Here is a 22,397-nt window from a genome sequence, read left to right as displayed (position 1 = left end):
ACCATTTACCATTTATTGCGACATTAGAGTGTCTACTGTACATCTCTTCAGCTCTTTAACCCATTCTGACCTGAGATCAGATTCTAAAAATGTCTTCTACATCCTGACAGTTTTCTGAAAAAGCTATGTTTCTATGTCAGTGGTTCTTCGATTTTTTTTAAAATAGCAGACCTACAAGCTCGTAGCACGCCACTCGGTGGCGCGCTATGAGCTTGTAGATCTGCTATTTTTCAATAGCTAAAGCATAACATAATGCTAACACCAAAATGGGTCCCGCCCAAAATGGTTTAATAAACAGAAAATGCATTTCCAGGTTGGGATACAAATTTTATCCAATCAGGACAGTATACCAAGATCACTTATTGGCTTCAATTTTACAGTTTTACGGTTCCAATTTTGTTTCATCACGTCCAATTTCACTTGTTTATCTTGTATTCTGTATGAGTGCTCTCTTCTGGTTGGATAAAATTGGTATCGGGACGTGAAAATGTATTATTTTCTGTTTACTAAAAGAGCTGGAGAGAAAGGGGAGAGCCCTGAATAAAGACTGAGATTGCTAGCAGAATATATAGTGCCATTTTACCCTTATCTAAACAAAACAATATCAACTCATTTAATTAATTGAGTCATTATTGATTGATGCTTAGTTATTCTTGTCACTGGAGACATGCTGTACGTGCATGTATTGTATATATTGATGCTGTTGTTTTTGCACAATTATCAGGTTTAGCTAATGTGCCGTGTTATGAGATTGTATTTGTAGATTGCACGCTGTCAGTATTTAAAATAATAACAAAGGATACAAGACAGCGAGGATAGAACTCTGTTGACCATAATACACCCCCACAGGACTATAGCAGCCTCTACACATGGGCCCTATTTTCGGCAGTGCCTTACCCCTTATCCCTAAACATAACAAAAAAGAAAAATCACACCCGTGTGAAGTGAGGGGCGCTCTAATCATCGTACATCATCATCAAGAATGGTGGTCCCTTATTGGCCAAGGGTTCCCATATGGTGATTTGCTCAGACACATGATGTAAATTCTCCGTTCATTGTCAATGACATTTTTGAGTGGTGCAAACCACTCCAACAACTGGCTTTGTACCCGTGTACCCGTGTTTGTTCGTACCAAAAAAACGAGCATGGTTGCTATGGTTAGTATGTGACGTCACTGACTGAATTCATGCGGAGAGTACTTATGACACAGATGCTTTCCTGGTTCTAATGTACAGTAACTATAACAATAAATGTGTAGTTGCACCACTCAGTTCACACGGGTGTGATTTGTTATGTTTGTTCAGACAACACAAACATTAAAGCTGTATATACTGTATAGGAGGCCCTCAAAAACTGCCCCAAATATATAGCCCATCTACAGTGAGCACGTTGCATTGCCATGCGTGAGCTTGTAGATATGATATTTTGGCTGAATGTTTGCCCCAGAATCGGTATGGTAGTAGGTAGAGTTCATGTAGTTCATAATATTTCACTGTCGCATTGGAGCCCTCAGTGTGCAAGCGTTTTCTCTTTATTATTATTCTGTATACTGTTAGTCGCTCAACACCTGCCCAAGTTGGGGTTGTGGATGTGCATGTCTTTGCATCTCTTTTCTCGTATTTCACTGCACATGCATACTGTATCAATGATATTGATGAATAGAATCTTTTACATTTTCAATCCAAATAGTGAATTGAATTTAAACATACATGGCTGATGCTGTGAGAGGCTGACTCTAGATCAGTGGTTCTGATGCTGTGAGAGGCTGTCTATAGATCAGTGGTTCTGATGCTGTGAGAGGCTGACTCTAGATCAGTGGTTCTGATGCTGTGAGAGGCTGTCTATAGATCAGTGGTTCTGATGCTGTGAGAGGCTGACTATAGATCAGTGGTTCTGATGCTGTGAGAGGCTGACTCTAGATCAGTGGTTCTGATGCTGTGAGAGGCTGACTCTAGATCAGTGGTTCTGATGCTGTGAGAGGCTGACTATAGATCAGTGGTTCTGATGCTGTGAGAGGCTGACTATAGATCAGTGGTTCTGATGCTGTGAGAGGCTGACTCTAGATCAGTGGTTCTGATGCTGTGAGAGGCTGTCTATAGATCAGTGGTTCTGATGCTGTGAGAGGCTGACTATAGATCAGTGGTTCTGATGTTGTGAGAGGCTGACTCTAGATCAGTGGTTCTGATGTTGTGAGAGGCTGACTATAGATCAGTGGTTCTGATGCTGTGAGAGGCTGACTCTAGATCAGTGGTTCTGATGCTGTGAGAGGCTGACTCTAGATCAGTGGTTCTGATGCTGTGAGAGGCTGACTATAGATCAGTGGTTCTGATGCTGTGAGAGGCTGTCTATAGATCAGTGGTTCTGATGCTGTGAGAGGCTGACTATAGATCAGTGGTTCTGATGCTGTGAGAGGCTGACTATAGATCAGTGGTTCTGATGCTGTGAGAGGCTGTCTATAGATCAGTGGTTCTGATGCTGTGAGAGGCTGACTATAGATCAGTGGTTCCCCACCGCTTTTAGCTCGAGACGCAAAAGATACATTTGATGTCGACGCGTTGAGGTTGTGCTGTTATTTTTACTACCCATTTATTTTAATTATTTGAATGGAATGTCTGTGATTTAGTTTCTTTCGCAAAATGCTAGAATGTATTTTTGTAAAATATTTTTGTACAACCGATACATTTATCAGTCACCCAAAAGTGGGTCGCAACCCACTGGGAAACATCTAGTTCACTTTGTATTTTTTTGTGTGTATTCTTTATTCTATATTCGGGGTCCCCATTAGCTTCCACAAAGAGGCCGCTAGTCTTCCTGGGGTCCACACAAAAATGTATACAATAAAAACAGATTGATTGAAATTTAAATTTAAAACGATCTAGTCATCAGCTAAAACAGTGAAGTCACTCTGCATTTAACAGAGACAACAACAATGTGTATGAGTATGTGCACGTGCGTGCATGTGTCTTCCATCCAATATTTCTTTCACCCCCCCTCTCTCTCTCTCCCTCTCCCTCTCTCTCGTTGTGTGTTAATTCACTACAATGTCATTGGTCAGTGTATTTACCTAACACCCATCTCTCTGTCTCTTCCATGTTCCTTTTCGCTCCTCCTTTCTCCCCCTGTAAGCGCCGAGCGGTGAGTCGGTGTGCGTGTGTGTGCGTGTGCGTGTGTGTGTGTGTGTGCGCGCCGGCGGGTGGTGGGTGGATGAGTGTAGCCTATACGTGTGCAGAGAGATTTAGAGCGGGGATCAATAAGAAATTTAAAAATCAATGCACTTAGCGCCAGGAAATCGATGGGCCTAATCGGGATGCCAATCGGCCCAGTCAAAACAATTAAGAGCTAAGAAAAATGTTTAACAACCTCCTTCTCTCTTGCTTACACAGACACAGGGGAGGGATGGGGAGGGGCAGCGAGGGATGGAGGGATGCCCAGCCCAGGGAGGAAAATCAGAGGCAGACAGAGAGGAATGAGATGGAGTGATATATGGGACGCAATGGCTCAGGAGGAGAGGCTCAAAGCTCAGAACGGAGGAAAGAGAGAGGGATGGGCGGGACGGGCGAGGGGGAGAGAGAGGGAGGGAGGGAGGGAGGGATGGGATGGGAATGGAGATAAAGAGGTGGTAAAGAGGGGAGAAGATGATGTTCCCTGGGCAGACTTGTCACGGAGGATGGAGGGGGAAAGGATCGAGGACGAGACGAGAACCAAGGCATTTTCGGAAAATTGTGATGGCTGACTTTTCCCACAAGAGATATCCAGATATTTTTCATTGCAGCCTATATAGACACTGAAGTGACACATTTTTTCGATCATTTGTTTACCCCCACATGGACCCTATTAATCTGGGGGCAGATCTACAAGCTCACATACCAGTAGATTGGCTAGTTTAGATAAAGAGATTTGGTGTATAGAGGGGGAAAATATTAGGGGGCCCTATAGATCCTCGGGGGACAAGGGAAATAAAGAAACACGCGCACACACACTTCATTTTGCTGGGTAATATTGTTTTTTTAACAGAGAATAATTCTGTACAAAAACAAAAATGGACTCAGTCATACAGTATACAGTACTAACAGTAGTAAGACATACATCAGCAATCAGAAACGAGTAAATTCATTCCGGCTGGAGTCAGGGAGCCTGTTGCCCACCGACAGAATCAAGACAACACTCACACTGCCAATCACAAAAACCCCAAGGTATAGACGTTTGTCCTTCAACTACCCTGAAGTGTCCAATCAGACTGAATGTTTGACAGCCTGTGGACGACCCGGTGAGGATGCCGCGATTGAGCTCGTGAGTGGGGAGCAGGTTGGTGGGTGGTGGAGCGGTGGTGGTGGAGCGGCGGTGGTGGTGGGGGCTAATTTGGGGTCAATCAATAGATCTCCCCTCTCTCTCTATCTTCTGCCTGCTCACCGTGCTAAAATCAATGGCGGAGCCAATGGCTCCACGCCCCAGCGTGGATTAGTGAACACACAACTAATCAGCCAGTCAGTGAAACTGACATCTCGGCTATTAACCTATTGATACAAGAGACACGTGTTGAACACACGCTGCCACGCAGACACGCCGATACACCCCCCCCCCTCCCCCCTCCCCCCACACACACATTCCAATACAAACATCTGTGCTGTGTGGAGCGCTCAGCGGGAATACAGTTATGAAGGTATAGCTACAGTAGAGCAGACTCCCAGCGGTTTAACTTGAAACAGAGCGAATGGCTCTTATCCTGCCTGCCATCTGTGCTAAATAATGACAAACGCCTATGTTTATATATATATATATTTATTTTTTTCCCCAAAATGTGGGATGAGCACCAATGTAGAAACCCTGTTTAGACAGTAGAGGAAAACATGGTGGGCTGTTGAGAGATCTTTGTGGTTGTCAAGCGGGCACTGCTCCATGACATTGCATTGCATTAGGCCCACCTATACCATCTTTTACATGTCTGTCTGACTGACTGTGTGACGTGACTGAAACCAACTCTTGCTCCTCGGCCCCCGGGCCGTCACACTGTGATATTTTAAATGTTTCCACTGTTGAATTGGTTGAACAATGAGGCGTCCTGTATGTCCGTCGATGGCAGACGGACCAACACTGAAATGTGAATTGGGAATGCCTAGTCCTAATGCCTAGTCCTAATGCCTAGTCCTAATACCTAGTCCTAATACCTAGTCCTAATACCTAGTCTTAATACCTAGTCCTAATACCTAGTCCTAAATACCTAGTCCTAATACCTAGTCCCTAATACCTAGTCCTAATACCTAGTCCTAAATACCTAGTCCTAAATACCTAGTCCTAATACCTAGTCCTAATACCTAGTCCTAATACCTAGTCCTAATACCTAGTCCTAATACCTAGTCCTAATACCTAGTCCTAATACCTAGTCCCTGTCCTACATTATGACCCCAATTATGGCCTCCAGGGATCGGATCGTAGTCTGTAGACCAAAGACAGCAAACCATTTGTTCACAACATGCATTATTTTATGTTAACATTTTATGTGGGACGGCCTTAACACGTTGTGCTGTTACTGACGCGCTGTGAGCGTGTAGTTTGCTATAGCCTTAGATGGAAGCCCATTTGGGACAAACCTCTGTGGACTTGTATCCGACAAACAAAAAAAATCCATAATTGTGGAGTGATCTAAATAAGCAATTTAGAGATTGACCGCCGCGGAACTAGCCTTTTTTATTAACAGGGAGAAGAAAAAAAAGTCTACGACCGAGTCCACTTCAATTCGGCATAGAGTAGCACAAACGTCGATCACGCTCTGCTGATTTCTGATCGTCTGCACCTTTGTTAAATTGACGCACACACACGTACACACGTACACACTCACTCCTCTCTCTCTATCGCTCTAATTAATTAGTCTCATGTTGTGCAGCTGTGTCTAGATTCTCCCGGCGGATCCTGCCGGGAGCTGCCTATGCCATAGAAAGCATAGGTGAACCCCAGGCTACTGCGGAACTGACGAGCGCTTGCCATGGACTTTTTTTCCTTTACCTTAATGGATATATTATCGTCATTTTACGGTAAGAAAACGGTTACCCTGGAATTCTCCTTTAAATTGCAACCATCTGATATTGTCTTGCAATACCCCCAAGGTGTGAAGGTTTTTGCCTCATGTGTGGCCTACTGTAGGGTGATGCTGTGTAACACATCTGTACAATATATGAGATGAAAATCCTACTCTTGATGTGCCCAGAGATGGTGTAGTGTTTAAGGCTCCTATGCCACCAAAATGTGGAACGCCCTACCAACAGTCATTAAGACATGCGAATCCCTTGACTCCTTCAAAACCGCTCTCAAAGGGCACCTACGGATGGCTGCAATTCGAAACTGGCCCCCGTAAAATCTGAATCCCCCCCCACCGCCCCCCCCTTTTTCCCCTCACTGTATATGTTTCTTTTCCCTTTTCACCTCCATTATGATGAATTCCTGTACTGTTCTTTGTCTATATAGAAGTGTCTATTTGTACGTCTCTAAATGTTTTGATGAATTGAACATGGTGGACCCTGTTGTAAACAAGTGTAATGCTTAATTGGGTCGTCCACTCACAGTTAACAGCCTTTGTATTGAGTGTGTGCTTGAAATGTACTGTAATTCTGCAAACTGTTAATAACATTTTCAATCAATCAATCAATAAGGCTCCATGCACCCATTTCCTGCCCTATGTGTGTGAATCCCACCAGAGTTGACCCCAGAGCCTTCACCAATACTATTTGTCTCCCCCCAAAAAAAGAAAGGTTGGATTGAAGGGACTACTGGCCTTTAAACAAATGAACCCTAGTAGTGGCCATATTCTGGGTTGAACATAATGATGTGAAAATATCAGATCTACAAGCTTGTAGATGGGCTAGATGGGAGCTTGGAGAGTGGCCATTTTTGGCGAAGAGATTTGATGTAGAGGGGGAAATCAGCAGGCCAAGTATAGATCCCTGGGGGACCCTGGTCATCCAAGTATAGGGTTTAAGTGGTTAAAAAAAAGAACGAAAACGATGAGAATGAACCATGCCAGCCCAATTAATTAGAAAATGATTCTGAAATAATGATGGAATGTTAGTGATGATTCTAATCTTCACTCCCATAAAATAAATAGCTGATTTCATCGATGACGATGTCGGTAGATTTCTGTCGTGGGTGGAGATATATCCCAGCTCTCTCTCTCTCTCCCCTCCAGTGCGCTGTGACATCACGTGCCTCGCCTCTCCCGCTAGATCCCTGGCTTTGAGAGGTCAGAGGTCGGACACAAAATGGCCGTGCGTGGAGTGGACGCCAGCTTCACTCTAATTTAGGTTTCAGCCACTGGCCAGCAAGCCCCCAGCTTCCATTAAGGAGTAGGAAGACAGAGAGAGAGAGAGAGAGAGCGTGCGTGCGTGCGTGCGTGCGTGCGTGCGTGCGTGCGTGCGTGCGTGCGTGCGTGCGTGCGTGCGTGCGTGCGTGCGTGCGTGCGTGCGTGTTCATGCCTCTAACATGGCGACGCCCCTGTAGATTCTGTCCAATGTGAGGGAAGAATGAATGTGTTGAGAACTTCGATAAGCAATCTGTAATAATATTTTTCATTATTTTAAGGGGAGCTGAATGAGTTTTTAAAATTGAACTATTAAATCCTTTCAAGGCCAAGAAACTGGCTGCCATTAAAGGAGCCAAGGTTTTTCCCTAAACTCCTGTACAGGAAGATGAAACAATATGTACCTGGCTCTTAAGAGGAGCACCACCGAAGGATCATTTCTCAGGAAGTACAGCCGGACTAGCTTTCATCCCTTACTTATGAAAAGCCTTTTTTAGTAGAAGTTGTTGTTTTTCCCCCAGAGATCAACCCCCCCCCCCCCCCCCCCCCCCCCAGATCGACCCCATCCTCCATCGCCATGTTTTAGTTCTCATGTTGGATTTGGTTTCTTACTCGTTTTCCTCTTGTGTAAAGAAAAATAAATAAAGATGAAAGGCTGAAATTAAGATGAGTGAGGCGATCACGGGAGGTAGAGGAGAGTACAGGAAAAGGCAAGAGGCAAAAGGCAGTGACTGAACATCTAAGCACCTGCCAGTGCCCTCTATACCAGGGGTGGGCAACTTTGAAGACGGAGGGGGCCACTATATTTCCACCCTCGCTCCAGAGGGCCACATTACATATTACTGTCGTAGCCAAAAATAGCTCAAAGGCGTTTTGAGCTTGTAGATCAGCTATTTTTGCTATATTTGAATTGAAATCCTGATTTTGTTGGTGCTGTTTTTGAATTGGAATCCTGAAAAGTAACATTTTTATTTAATTTCAAATGCATTTAGTTATAGATATGTTAACTTTATGAACTAAATACAAATACATTGGACATAAAGACATAACATTTGAATACTAATAATTAGCTGAAATCAATATATCAATGTGCGGGCCACATTAAGTGACGTTGGGGGCCGCTATTGGCCCCCGGGCCGCCAGTTGCCCATGTATGCTCTGTATACCAAGACATCAGAGACACATATACTTTCCACAGATTACACACAGCACCCACAATGAGCTTGAAACTATATGACCAATGACAAAACACTTCCTATACCTATTGGGAGAAATAAAACAATGTGAAAACACAGCAGCAAGAAGGTTATAGCCAATGGAATACAATCACCCTAAGGACTATACTTTATGTATACCGAGTAAACCTCTAGTCTTACTGCACATATAAACAGAGCTGCACCTTCAAAGTAAACACATTTTGAGGGGGAAAAATTCAGCCATTTGTTTAAAATAAAATGCTTTATCCGCATATAGCATGTATATAACAACACAAAGTGACATAGCTCTGTTTACAGAGTGCTGTAACCCCCTCCAACTGTACTGTATACATTTTCAACAGTTTCAGTTTTTATTATGTTTTGACACTTTGGCAATGTAAACGTATGTTTTCTCATGCCAATAAATCTCCTTTGAATTGAATTGAAATAACTGTCTGCAGTGCTGAGACCCCAACTCTCACACACACACGCTCTCTCTATAGCTCTCTAGCTCTCTCTCTCTCTCTCTCTCTCTCTGCGCACCGGCAGCTAAAGTAGTACCCACTACAACACAGCCCTGCGAGGCTGCGACCACATCCATATACATCGTGCACTCGCCAAACTACGTCTCATCCATAAAGGCAACAACACGCTCCCTTATTCACAGAAAAAAGAAAGCTGCATTTTCTGTATGCCTAAATGTGATATTCCGAGTGACAGCGAAGGGCTCCGTAAGGCGTAGCATTGATCAGCCACAGGCGGACTGCATAAAAACATCCCTTTAACCGCTCAACAAAAAGAGAGAGAGAGAGCTGCGTGAAGCTTACAAGTTATTTGAGAGGCTAAACCTCTCGGTCCTGTGCATGTTTTTGGGGAATGGGTTATCAGCCATGCATGCACGCTGCACTGTGACAGGCCCCCTGCAAGGCAACGAGCATAAAGCTCCCATTTATGCTTCATCGGCGATAGCAGATACAAGCTGAGCTTGTAGATCTGCTGTTTCTGGTGCGTGAAATATATATATATACGGCGGAGCAGCATAAATCAGGCATAACTTGTCTCTTTCCCTATATCCTTTCACCGCCAACACACACACACACACGCGCGCGCACACACGCACAAGCACGCACGCACACACGCAAACACGCACACAGGCACACACACAAAACCTTTTTCCTAACATCCTTTCAGCAATCCTTTTTCACACGTTAAATAGGCATGGGGGCAATGGAAGTGAGAGGCGTAGGAGTAGATTTCATACAGTGTCTCTGTGTGTGTGTGAGTGTGAGTGTGAGTGTGTGTGTGTGTGTGTGTGTGTGTGTGTGTGTGTGTGTGTGTGTGTGTGTGTGTGTGTGTTTCCATGGTGGACCCACACAGTGTGAGGATGGTTGGCAGTCATGGATTTGAGCCAACATGATTCTTCATTTAGGCCCTAATCCACACACACCTCTTCTTCTCCACACTATACCATGGCTATGATGGGGAGAGAGAGAGAGAGAGAGAGAGAGAAAGAGAGAGAGAGAGAGAGAGAGAGAGAGAGAGAGAGAGAGAGAGACTATCGGGGTGGTGTTACAGAGCTGTCCAGACCAGTCCGGATGCATTGGTTCCATATAACGCTCCTATTCCCCTCTGACAGACTGATGCTGCCATTCTAACGGGAGCACAATCCTGATTTCTCGCTTGAGACCCAATATCTGCACCATACAAAATAGAAGGATATGGACAGAGGCGAGAGAGAGAGAGAGGGGGGGGACGGGGGGCATATGGCTCTTTCCTCTTATCCTGCTAGGCCATATTGATGTTTTTTCTGAGCCTTTCATTGCTCAGCCAAAATGAAGTCTTTCAGCGGCCAGGCTCCATTGACAGATTAAGGGAACGTGTCCCATTTTGTTGGACATGACAGAGCCACTCTTGTTATCTGAATAATGTGAGTCGTGCTGAGGTGGCTCTCCAAAGAGGCACACTTATTTGTGAAACATCGTGTTGTTAAACTCAGAGGGGGGCTGAGGTTTCACTCTCATAATGCAAAAAAAGATAGAAATTACACGCACGTGTGAGGGCGCACACACACACACACACACACACACACACACACACACACACACACACACACACACACACACACACACACACACACACACACACACACACACACACACACACACACACACACACACACACACACACACACCATTGTATCCCGTTAATGTGTCAAAATAAATGTAACAATGAATAATTATTTAATGAATGTAATAACTATATTATTGTATGATCTACTATTATCACAGCATGATGGGGAAGAAAACATCACATATTATTTTGATAAGGAGAAAACAACTCCCTCGGTATAGCCACACTGCGACAGTTCACAGCCGCCATCGCTTGCGGTTAATAACACAAAGCCTTAATGAAATATCAGACATTATATTGAGCTGTGAAATATGACGTGCGGGAGAGGCAACGGCGGCCCAAATCTCACACAACAGATGGAACTGAAAAGACCAAATCACAGAAAATTGATCACATCCCACAAAATGGCAGCAGAGACTAAAATTGGTGTGAGCCTCAGATTGCCCAGGACAAGGAGAAAAATAAAAAAAAACAAGACAGGGAAGGAGAGGAAGACAAATCACGGCCCGAGAGCACTGGCATACGACAACGTGATGGCGAAGGTGGTACGAAAGGAGGACGGCCATGATTCTCTAACATCCTCTAATGAATTTCTACCTGTTAGAGCATGGTGACAGTATAACTGTGTGTATCATGGCCTCCACAGGCCACAGCAAGACAGAGAGAGAGAGTGAGATGGACAGTATAGCACAAAAATGAATAAAAAAACCAAGAATAAAAAAGAATAAAAAATATAGATATACAGTGTAGAACGGTACAACACAGTAAAACCTACCAGAGTTAGAGACACGTACATTGAGGATTTTACAGAGTAAGACCAAAGCAAAAACTAAAAGGTGCCTTTGCAAAGGGACAGAACTTTAAAAAAGTGACAGCTCTAAAATGAGTAATGACAACACTCACAACATGGTACGATTTTACAAAGAGAGGCGCATTGCTTATGATACTAATCACACCCCTTATGGAGTGATTGCCCCTCCTATATGCAGGTTTAATGTTTGTTTTTCCTTAAACAAACATTAAAATCACACCCGTGTGAAGTGAGTGCACGGTGCAACTCCGTGTGGGGGTCCCCGGGGGGTCCCCGGAAGTTCCAGACCTACAGGACCACGGCCAGGGTGCCGGCCCGGTTCCGGCAAGCCGCCCCACGAAACGGTAGAGAAATGAGAGAGTTACCATGTGGGGGTCTCCGGGGGTCCCCGGAAGTTCCAGACCTACAGGACAACGGCCAGGGTGCCGGCCCGGTTCCGGCAAGCCGCCCGTGCACGAAACGGTAGAGAAATGAGAGAGTTACCATGTGGGGGTCTCCGGGGGTCCCCGGGTAGTCCTCGGGGGGGTCCCCGGAACATCCAGACCCCCAGGAATGCGCCCAGGGGGCAGGCCAAATCCGGCGAGCCGCCCCACGTCCGAAACGGTTGAGAAATGACAGAGTTACCGTGTGGGGGTCCCTCTACTGTACTGTCACTGTACTGCACTGTACTGGCATACCCAAAATGACCATATAATATGTGCGTGTGTGTTTGTGTGTGTGTTAGGTTGCGCACAGGTGGTGAAAAACAGCCATGCAGTTTTCGTGCTCATACCGACCCAGCCAGCCGCACCCACCCACACACACACATAGCTCCGTAAGGGAGTGGTTGCACCACTCAAAAACGCCATTGACAATGAAGGGAAATTTACGTAATTTTGTACACAAACACAAACATTAAATGCCATTGACAATAAAGAGAATTTAATGTTTGTTTTGTCTGATAATTACGTCATAAAAGATGTATAGCGCCCGTGTGATTTCTTTTATAGGGTCTCTGCATTAACCACTTAAACCAGGGTCCCCCAGGGGTCAATACTATAGGCCCCTCCTGTTTTTGCTGTACACTAAATATCTTCACCTCAGAATAGCCAGATCTACGAGCTCCCATGTGGTGTTGCGACGGCATTGTGAGCTTGTAGATCTGCTATTTTTGCCCTCGAATAGAGAGGCTAAGGTTTATGTGATTAAAGGCGCTTATGATGAGAGACGGCGTGTCCTGAGGTGATAGACGGACTGGAGGAGGAGGAGGGGGTTAAAGAAGAGAGAAGAGGTATAGGAGAACAATATTGAAAGGGAAGAAAGACGAGGATGGCAAGAGAGTGGCAGAAGAGATTTGGGATTAAAGAACGAGTGGTGGTGGTGGTGGTGGTGGAGGAGGGAGGAGGAGGAGGGGGACAAGGATTAGGGGTTTGGGTGAGAGGAGGACAATGTGAGAGGAGGGCCGGACGGACGTCGAGGAAACAACGGGAAAGGAAGAGAACGACTGAGTGAGAGAGGAAGTGTGAGAGTGAGAGGAGAGGAGCGGAGAGGAGAGGAGACTAGGCGCCGGGGCTTTTTTCCTTTTTTGACGGCAACAGTAGGGGATAAGAAGATGTATTTTTCTGCTTCCTCTTTCCACCTTCTCCTCTGGGCAACTTCACACCGCTACCAGCCTCCCACCTCCCTCCCTCCATGCCTCTGTCTGACACAGCCGGGGAGATGAGATGGCCAGAGAGGCTAATAGAGCCCGACACGCCGCCTTGCTCTCTGCTGACACTCGCAGGCGGCGGGCCGACACTGCAGCCTCTTCCACCCCACTCTCTCTCTCCTTGCATGTCCAGCCCCCTGCCCAGCCCAGCCCTGAGCACCCTTCACCTCACTGTCCAGAGAAGCCATCAATCCAGCACAATAGCCTGGGGGAGGGAGTGGTGGGGGGGGGCTATAAGGTGGGTGGGGTGGGTGGGGCGGATGGGATGAGAGACAAGAGGGAACAAGTTCCCGTGTAAGATGGAAAGGTATAAAAGGGGTGCTCGATTCCAACTGCACGGGGGCCCAATGTGTAGTTTGTGGTCTACGTTTATGTACACCATGAGCCACTTTGGATTCAAATAAATCGTAAATTGGCCACTAGACAAAGAGGGGTTTGTGTTCCGCCAGCGTGCCAGCATTTAAGGACACACAGAACAGGCCAGGGGTGAGAGTGGTCAAAGCCATTGTTCCAGGTCTGGGTGCTGGCGCTATAGGTGAAATTGATTTTTTTTGTGTTTTTTTGTGGCTTTCGTCTTTTTTTTACAGACAGACAGTAAGTAGGCTGACAGGAAATGGGGGAGAGAGATGGAGGGGGGGGTGACATGCAGTAAAGGCCGTCGGGATCGGGAGTCGAAACCGCAGCACATAGGCAGACTTGGACTATACCGGACAAGGTGCCTGGACCGCTGGGTGAAATAGATGAGGGTCAGCGTGCGTGGGGAGTGTCTGCCTCCCTGGTCGTTGTGTTGGAGGGAGGCAGCCATTACGAACTGACCGTTATAGTGACAAGCAGTCAGACACACTGAATCCTCACTCTGGGGAATTGGCTGGTGGACATGGCCACACCAGGGTGAGGAGAAAGACAGTCTCTCTCACGGCGTGTGTGTGTGTGCATGCATGCGTGTGTGCGTGTGCGTGTGTATTTCCTGGTCAATTTCACCTTATTTTATTATCCATTAGGTGCTACAGTATATGTACAGTATGTGTTTCCATGGGAATTGATTAAATATTTGCAAGTGATTGTGCATGTGTGTTAACGAATTTGAGTGTGATTGTGTTTCTCTGCTACATACGTGGGTGTGGGTGGGCGGGTATACGCATGTGTGTATGGGTGCATCTACGGGTGTCCAGGTGATTGCACTTCTCTTCCTAATCATGTGTTTGCATGTAATCGTGTGTGTGTGCATTTGTGTATGGATGTGTGTCCATGTTATGCGCTTGTGTATGTGATTGCTGGCATATGTGTGTGTGTGTGTGTGTGTGTGTGTGTGTGTGTGTGTGTGTGTGTGTGTGTGTGTGTGTGTGTGTGTGTGTGTGTGTGTATCATCTGACTACTTGTCACAAGCAGCTCGTGTTTACAAGGGAACATTGCAACACAATTGCATTCCGAACGTGTGTGCACGTGATGGTGTTATGTGTTTATAAATCTCCCTGTGTGTGCGTTCAGTGTGCGTGTGCGTGTGTGTGTGTGTGTGTGTGTGTGTGCGCACATGCACATGTGTGTCCAGGCCAGATAGCACATATTTGCTAATGTGGAGGGGGTGGAGTTGTTGGCCGAGGGAGGGATGAGGTCGTGAGCTGAGGTCAGGTGTTAATTCACTGCTTCAAGCTGGAGCCAGGGACCAACGCCAAGAAGAGACCCACCGTCCACCACACAAAGCTGGAGCCAGGGACCAACGCCAAGAAGAGACCCAACGTCCACTACACAAAGCTGGAGCCAGGGACCAATGCAAGGGAGAGAGACCCACCGTCCACCACACAAAGCTGGAGCCAGGGACCAATACAAGGAAGAGACCCAACGTCCACAACACAAAGCTGGAGCCAGGGACCAATGCAAGGGAGAGAGACTAACGTCCACCGCACAACACATGAGCAAAAAGAACATGACCACCTGGCCAGGGCTGTCACGATTAAGTCAACGAAGTCAACGATTATTATTGTGGCACAAATAATTGCGATTAACGATGTAATTGTGTTTTCGGCGTTGGAAACTGGAATGTCTTACCGATATATGAATAGAAATTACATTTCTGTTTGCCTTTTTATTAGGCTTCATAATAAAAAAGTGCACATGCAGGGCAGATATGAGGGAAAAAAACCTGCGGAAATAGCTGATACAAGCTTGTAGATCATCCATTTCTGCTTTTTTAATCAACATGTTTCGACACGGACACGATTATGACAAAATAATTGCGATTATATCAAATAATTGCGATTAGCCGATTATGTAATAATTGTGACAACCCTACACATGACCAAACATGACCACCTGACCACACAACACATGACCACAACGACCACAGAGAGGTTATCACCGTGTTGACGGTGATGGTTTTACTGTCCCTCTCTCTCTCTAACCGCTTTATTGATAATGCTGTAAAAGAAATGAACAATCGTGCCAACGCCATTCAAAAATACATTACAGCAAATAAAGGTCATATCCAAATATAACAAATATTTTTCTCATTTACTCTGCCTCTACGCAGGTATGAGATCACACACACACACACACACACACACACACACACACACACACACACACACACACACACACACACACACACACACACACACACACACACACACACACACACACACACACACACACACACACACACACACCTATCTATCCATCCATCCATCCACCTATACCCGTCTATCTTATCTGCCTATCTGATCTATGTTTAGCAGAGGTCCAAAAAATTCTAAATACTGCTAAAGGGGTTTTACAGCCATATACAATAAACAACAACTATGTCAAAACAGAATATATAGATGCAATCTTCTCATCTCTTTTCTTTTCTGTCTCTCTGTTCTTTCACTCTCCTGTTTAGTTCAGTGCCACCGTGGTGCTGATACTGTCAAATCATTACATTATTGCCAAAGTGGATTACAATACATGATATATCTTTTATCACTATTGTCTCCCTCCCCCCCCCCCCCCCCCCCCCCACCCCCCACCATTTCTCTCTCTCTCTCTCTTTTGCCAAATTGCCAAAGTAGTTTACAATACTGTATTACAATTCCTTTTCGCTCCATCCTTCTCCATCTTCCATTCTCTCTCATAGGTCTATTATGGACTTGTGTCTTGTGTGATTGTATTTATTAGATTTATTGTGCTCGTTTTTATACACTTTCAACCTATAATCCCTATTTTGATAAAAAATGTACAGATCTACTATTTACGCTGCGATCAGCGACACAGTTTTATTTTATTTTATTTATAATAAATTATCTATTTACTTTACAATTTCTAACTAATTTTGACAGCAGGGCTTAAGTGGTAAAAACACAAGGCCAAAGCCACATTTCCATGTGTGAAATATATTATTTATTTTCTCCCTCTTATCTCCTCTTCTCTGTCCAGCGTGGTCCTTCCCTCCCCCAGCTGTTTGACCCTAAAGGTCAGCCTGTCTGCGGGGGTCATCAGTCTGGGATGAAGCTGACCTCTGACCTCTGTGATGTATTCCAAACCACACACACACCCGCAGACACACTCCCCATAATGGACATGTGTGTCCTCACACCAGGGCCCCCCCATTCATTGTGGTCATTTTTGATCAATTTATCACTCCCCTCTTGTCAGTTATCGAGGTCCAGTCTGTGCTGGTCAAAGATTAGGCTCTTAGAAGCCATGTGCTTCTATACGGGCTACCATGCAGACAGGAAACACCGTTGTCAATAGGTTCTCCTCGGTTGAGTAAACCTATGAGACCATTTATCAAGTAATCGATGATGTGATGATCATGAATTGCTCATTGATTCTGTTTCAATAACCTCCCGGCCTGGCCTGGCCTGTATACCATGCAGCGGTGCATGACAATTTGGTAGCCTATCACACAGGTAAAAACATGGTCTTGAGCAGAGCATGATGGGGGAAAATACAAAAACAAGGGATGATGATTATAGTTATATAGCCAACGCAGGTCCAAAGTGAATGACATGCAGATATATATAGGCTATGCTACTGTTTTGCAAAAGCAGCAAATGCATGTTGAAATAGTTTCTCAAATTGATGTTATAATAGGAGATCAACTTAAACGGTCCTATAGATGATGTTGCTTCGAAAATAGTCGATCCAACAGTTTGATCGACTATTTTAGTTAGTTAGATTCTATAACTAACTCATAATCGACTTTTGCAAGATTGTGTGCTTGCTTGTATACAATAAACTAAGGAAAATAAACTAAGGAAAATAATTACTTGTATTAAAGTTGTACATATGATAGGATATAAAGGCTACTAAACAATATATAGCTTTTACCGGTCATTTGAACCGAGAGAGAGAGAGAGAGTGTGTGTGTGTGTGTGTGTGTGTGTGTGTGTGTGTGTGTGTGTGTGTGTGTGTGTGTGTGTGTGTGTGTGTGTGTACTGAACTGGTCACTGCTGGCTCCGTTGTTGTCACACGACGTGCAATTGCAATTTTTCCGCCTTAATTGAGGAACTGGCCGCGCGCCCTTTGACCTGCGGGTCATTACCGCATTGTGAGGTGCAGCCGCGGAGGGGGATCTGGCCGCGCACAATGGATTAATTTTGTATGGGCGTGCGGCGCTTCTGATACCGATTGGAAACAGCCTATGACAAAAACAAAAAATATATATAGGGAGAATGCTGTCGCTAATCCTAATACCGCAACGATCCCATAACCTATGGCACGAAATGGAACTAATAAAACCGTTTATGGAACGCGGCTATCGGGTTGTGTATAGGCTACAGCTATCATTTACCATAAACCATAAAATTGAACCTATCGCCTTGTGGTGTCTGTTTCATGTTGATAAGATTGCCTGCAGGATGGGTCCAATGTGGTGTTTTGGAAGAGGAGAGTCCATATTGACAGATAGCCTAATGATAACGTAACCTATAGATATAGGCTGCTATTGATTAGGATAGGCATAATAATGGTTCCGAAATTGACCTATTTAAAATCAATCTATAATCAACGTATAGCCTGTTCTGACAAATTTAAATTACTTAAAAAATATGATCCTATCGTCAAGAATTATAATTTAACACATGCACTTTCCTATATATTTTAAATGCACGTATTTAATGTATAGGCTATAATGACCGCTTATTAATGCAAGCGAAATACCGAGTTTGGTATTAAAATTGGCCGAATAGGCTATAGCCTATAATGATGTGCATGTGAGCACATTGTTTTATCTCAGTTAATTAATTAATGAAGTTACCGAGGCGAGGAGCAACTTCATGCAGCACTTTGGAACCATGTTTTGAAATAAAATGGATTATTATTTATTTTGCGATAGCCTATACTTTTTTTATATAGCCCGCGTCAAATTCCAGTCACACGCAGACATATCCAAACATGAGACAAGGTTTGTCTTGAGCCCAATAAAATCTGCATGTATGCTATAGCAAGTACCTTTATAGATAATGATATGCCTATATATAAATACCAATAATGATACACAAACACACAGGGTTTTTTCCAATATAGAACGATCCGGAGCTATTCACACTCTTGATGGTTTCATTCTTCGTCCTTCTCTCTAATCACGCAGCAAGTCGCCTGACTAAATGATCTGTCTCCAACCTGTCAGTGTCAGCGACCCGATCTATACAATTAACCAAAAATGTAGAAGATGCTGAACTGGACAGTTGATATTCAGGAGGACAGGTTAAGGCCTATAGGTCTATATATGCCTATATGCAAAGGCCCAATATGCAAATTAATCCACGAAGAGAAACTACAACATCGCAGGAACATACCTAATAAAAGTCAGTGTGTATTGAAACTATAGCATGTAGGCTATAATCAGTTAGTTACACAAGTTTAACAGCATGTGACTTTAATGTCAAACTTATTGCAATATGTTAACAAACCTTGATCCTGTTAAGTTAAGAATTAGCCTTAGTTAAGTTGCAGGGCGACTGCCGGGCCTATACAATTATATATTAGCCTCGACCGGCTATAACCTAACCTAAATCACTCAATATTATACATACATGCATATTTTAAACATGCATGTTGTAAACATGATGTTTAGCGCACGCACGCACGCACGCACACGCACGTGCATTTTTATTATTATTATAATTTAATAATTTATTATGCACGGATTAACTGATCGTCAATTATTGGACTATACCCTGTTTGCCCCGTTTGAGATACAATTTAAATGAATCGGTGTAGCATAATTTTCATGCATGCATGCGTGTACATTTGGGATTTAAGTTAAGTCTAGTAATTGCATGCACTGTTTTAGTATAGGCTATACATTTTTCATATTTTTATCTCGCGTTTTAATTTCATGATTCAGTTGTGCTTAAAATGAATGAAAACTTAATTATATTTTTATGGCATGGTAAATTCATCAACCACACACACACACACACACACACACACACACACACACACACACACACACACACACACACACACACACACACACACACACACACACACGCACACGCACACGCACACGCACACGCACACAGGCTTATGGGAAGACAATAGACAAACTTTGCAACTCGAGAATTCACTTTAACATATAATTATCCCACTTATTATACCGGCATGAGAAACCCTCAAGGGAGAATCTATCACCCAACCAACCCCCTTATTTTTACCAATACAATGGGATATGAAGTAGATGTTGGGAATATTTGAACTCGTGAAGAAAAGTAAAATGTATATTCATAATATCTACAGTATGGTAACACATATACCGGTAGTCTTCTTTCAGGTCGAGGAGCTGAATATAAAAGTAATGAAAATAGTATATAGACTCAAAAAAGGTTTCATATCATTGGACCATTATGACCCATTAGGCACATGCACTGACTCGTCTCGTGTATCAGGGGGAAATTAATTATGCTACAGGATAGCTATATACAGACTTTCAATGTGATATGGAATATGGCCAAATCTTTCGGAACAATCATGGTTCGGATGGTTCCACATGCAGTGAAATCACATCACCTTCACTTGTTACTCCAAATTGAAGCCAATAATTGCACGTTAAATAATTTTAATACAATTATACAACTTTAACGGTTGGATATGCTTTTCTCTTATTATGCACACACACACGTATGCAACATTGTTTTTAAATTAGTGCATTTGGGGAAACTATGGCCAACCAACCACAAGCATGAAATCTATATGAAATGAATGCTTTTCAGTTTTCACTATAGCCATCGCAGACATAGCCTAATAGCCCATGCACGGCTACACGGGTTCGGGGTTCCTTCTCCTTTTCTTAACGCTATACAATTGTCTCGTAGTCTATGTATAGGCCTATAGGCATAATAATCTCGGGATGTGTGTGGCCATGTGTACATGGGGGGGGGGGGGGGATAGTTTGTCCTATAAAGGCTATAATGTTCTGCAGTCTTGGTGTTCAAAAGGAGGCAGCGTGTCATTATCCAACACGTGTTTGTAAAAGTTGATGCAAATCATGACGCGCCACATAAGGGAAACACTAACTAGCCTATAGTCTACAGGTCAACGAGTGCCACGCACACGCACGCGCGCGCGCACGCACACACACACACACACACACACACACACACACACACACACACACACACACACACACACACACACACACACACACACACACAATAGGCCTTCATGTATAGTAATTATACTACATATATTATTAAATAAAAAATAAAAAAATTTGGATGCTCTGTGTATTGGCTATAGGCTAGACCTCAAATCCGCAACAACCACACGCCAATTGACACCGTTAATAATTGAGGAGTAGCCTATAATAGCCTGCAGCCTAGCAGCATCCATTGATCACGTTTTTGATCCAGGCATGGTGGTTCTTTAGCTCGGTTAGCAGCCTATATACGACCAACACATGTTCAAAGGGAAGTTGCGTGGCTCGGCAGTTCCTCTCTCTCCGCTGGAAGGAACGCCGACCCGCGCAGCTCCCCCAGCTCGCAGACAGGGAGCGGAGCCTCTCCTCTCGCCGCTCTCCTCCTCTCCTCTGCCGCGGCACTCGCTCTCCTGCTCGCTCTTATAAAGCCTAAATCCCCTCCTCTTAATTGATTTTCTCATAATTAACTCAGTGTGCTCATCGATTTCCCTTCGGCGGCGAATCAGCCACCGCCGTGCTAACTCCTATAGCGTGCAGCTTGGACGTTATTGTGCTATTATCTGCGGGCATCCGGATACCGACGAACACGTATTGACCTCATTGATTAAAAAGCTCGCCGTTCAAGTGAATGTACTAAAGGCTTCGACAGGGACTCAGGAGCCTCTGCTGGGTGGTCCACCGTGGCAGGTTAGGCATAGATTAAGGCATAATCATTAGGCCTATAGGCTACTCGCCCACAAGGAAAGCAAACATGGCTCTTCCTTTACAATTAGGAATCAAACAACAAAGAGCATGGCGACATGGGGACCTGAAGGAGGCAGACACATCCGTGACTGTAACTTACAACAGTAAGTAGGCTATAGAGCTCTCTATCTTACACCGTTTTCAAATGTTCACGTTGAATATTCTGAGTGAAATTCAAAGCCACGCTGTCACTTTGCATGATTTCAATTTTTAGCCTCGGACACCAAAGGCAAATCAACCACATGTTAATAGACACAGGCCTAATGCTTATTCCGTTCATATCAACACAAAACAGTGTGAGCGACAGACAGTGCGAGGGCTGCACTGCCCGTGTCACGGGCGCATGCATAATGCAGAGCAGAAATCAAATATTCCCGCGATTCACCTGCTGTAATACAGTCATGCAGAGCAGAGGAAAAGACACGATGCTATTCGCCCACGGAGCAAAGGAGCAAGGGAGGATGGCAGAGAGAGAGAGAGAGAGAGCGAGTGAGAGAGGAGAGAGAGAGAGGACCAGGGTTACCCCCGTGAATTAGTTTCTTTCTAATCAATAAAAAGAAAAGCCCTGCCCCGCACAAGAAATCATTAGGACCGATATTTCTCTGCCCATTTCTCTCCCCCCTCTCTCTTCTCACTTTCTTTTCTCCAAGACACAGTGCCAACAGGAAAGTCAGGCTCCCCTGAAATTGGACTATAAGATCTTTCGGTTTTTGAACTGATAACGGCACAGAAAGCTTATTGAGAAGAGAAAAAGGGAAATGGTATATAGCTGAAAAGAGGAAGGGTGGGGGGGAAAGAGACGAGCGAACAGAGGTAAGGAAGGAAAGCGTTGTGCGAAAAAAGAAGTTATCAATATGCAATAATAAGAGCCCACCATACAATTGTCTCCTTTTATGTGTGAAAAATTTACCAGTGCTTCCATCGGC

At 44.4% G+C, this 22,397-nt stretch overlaps 1 protein-coding gene across 1 annotated transcript in view; it reads right to left on the bottom strand.

Moving 5' to 3' along the window:
* Positions 1-22,397, bottom strand: part of pou2f2b (POU class 2 homeobox 2b) — a 66,136-nt gene extending 43,739 nt beyond the window's left edge. Inside the window, exon 1 of the mRNA XM_079503190.1 lies at positions 22,382-22,397. The gene's annotated coding sequence lies outside the window, so the exon portion shown is untranslated. The remainder of the gene's footprint in view (positions 1-22,381) is intronic.

Source organism: Electrona antarctica (genome assembly GCF_951216825.1).
Source record: "Electrona antarctica genome assembly, chromosome: 6".
Classification (NCBI taxonomy): Eukaryota; Metazoa; Chordata; class Actinopteri; order Myctophiformes; family Myctophidae; genus Electrona; species Electrona antarctica.
This window is presented reverse-complemented; position numbering and strand designations above follow the sequence as displayed.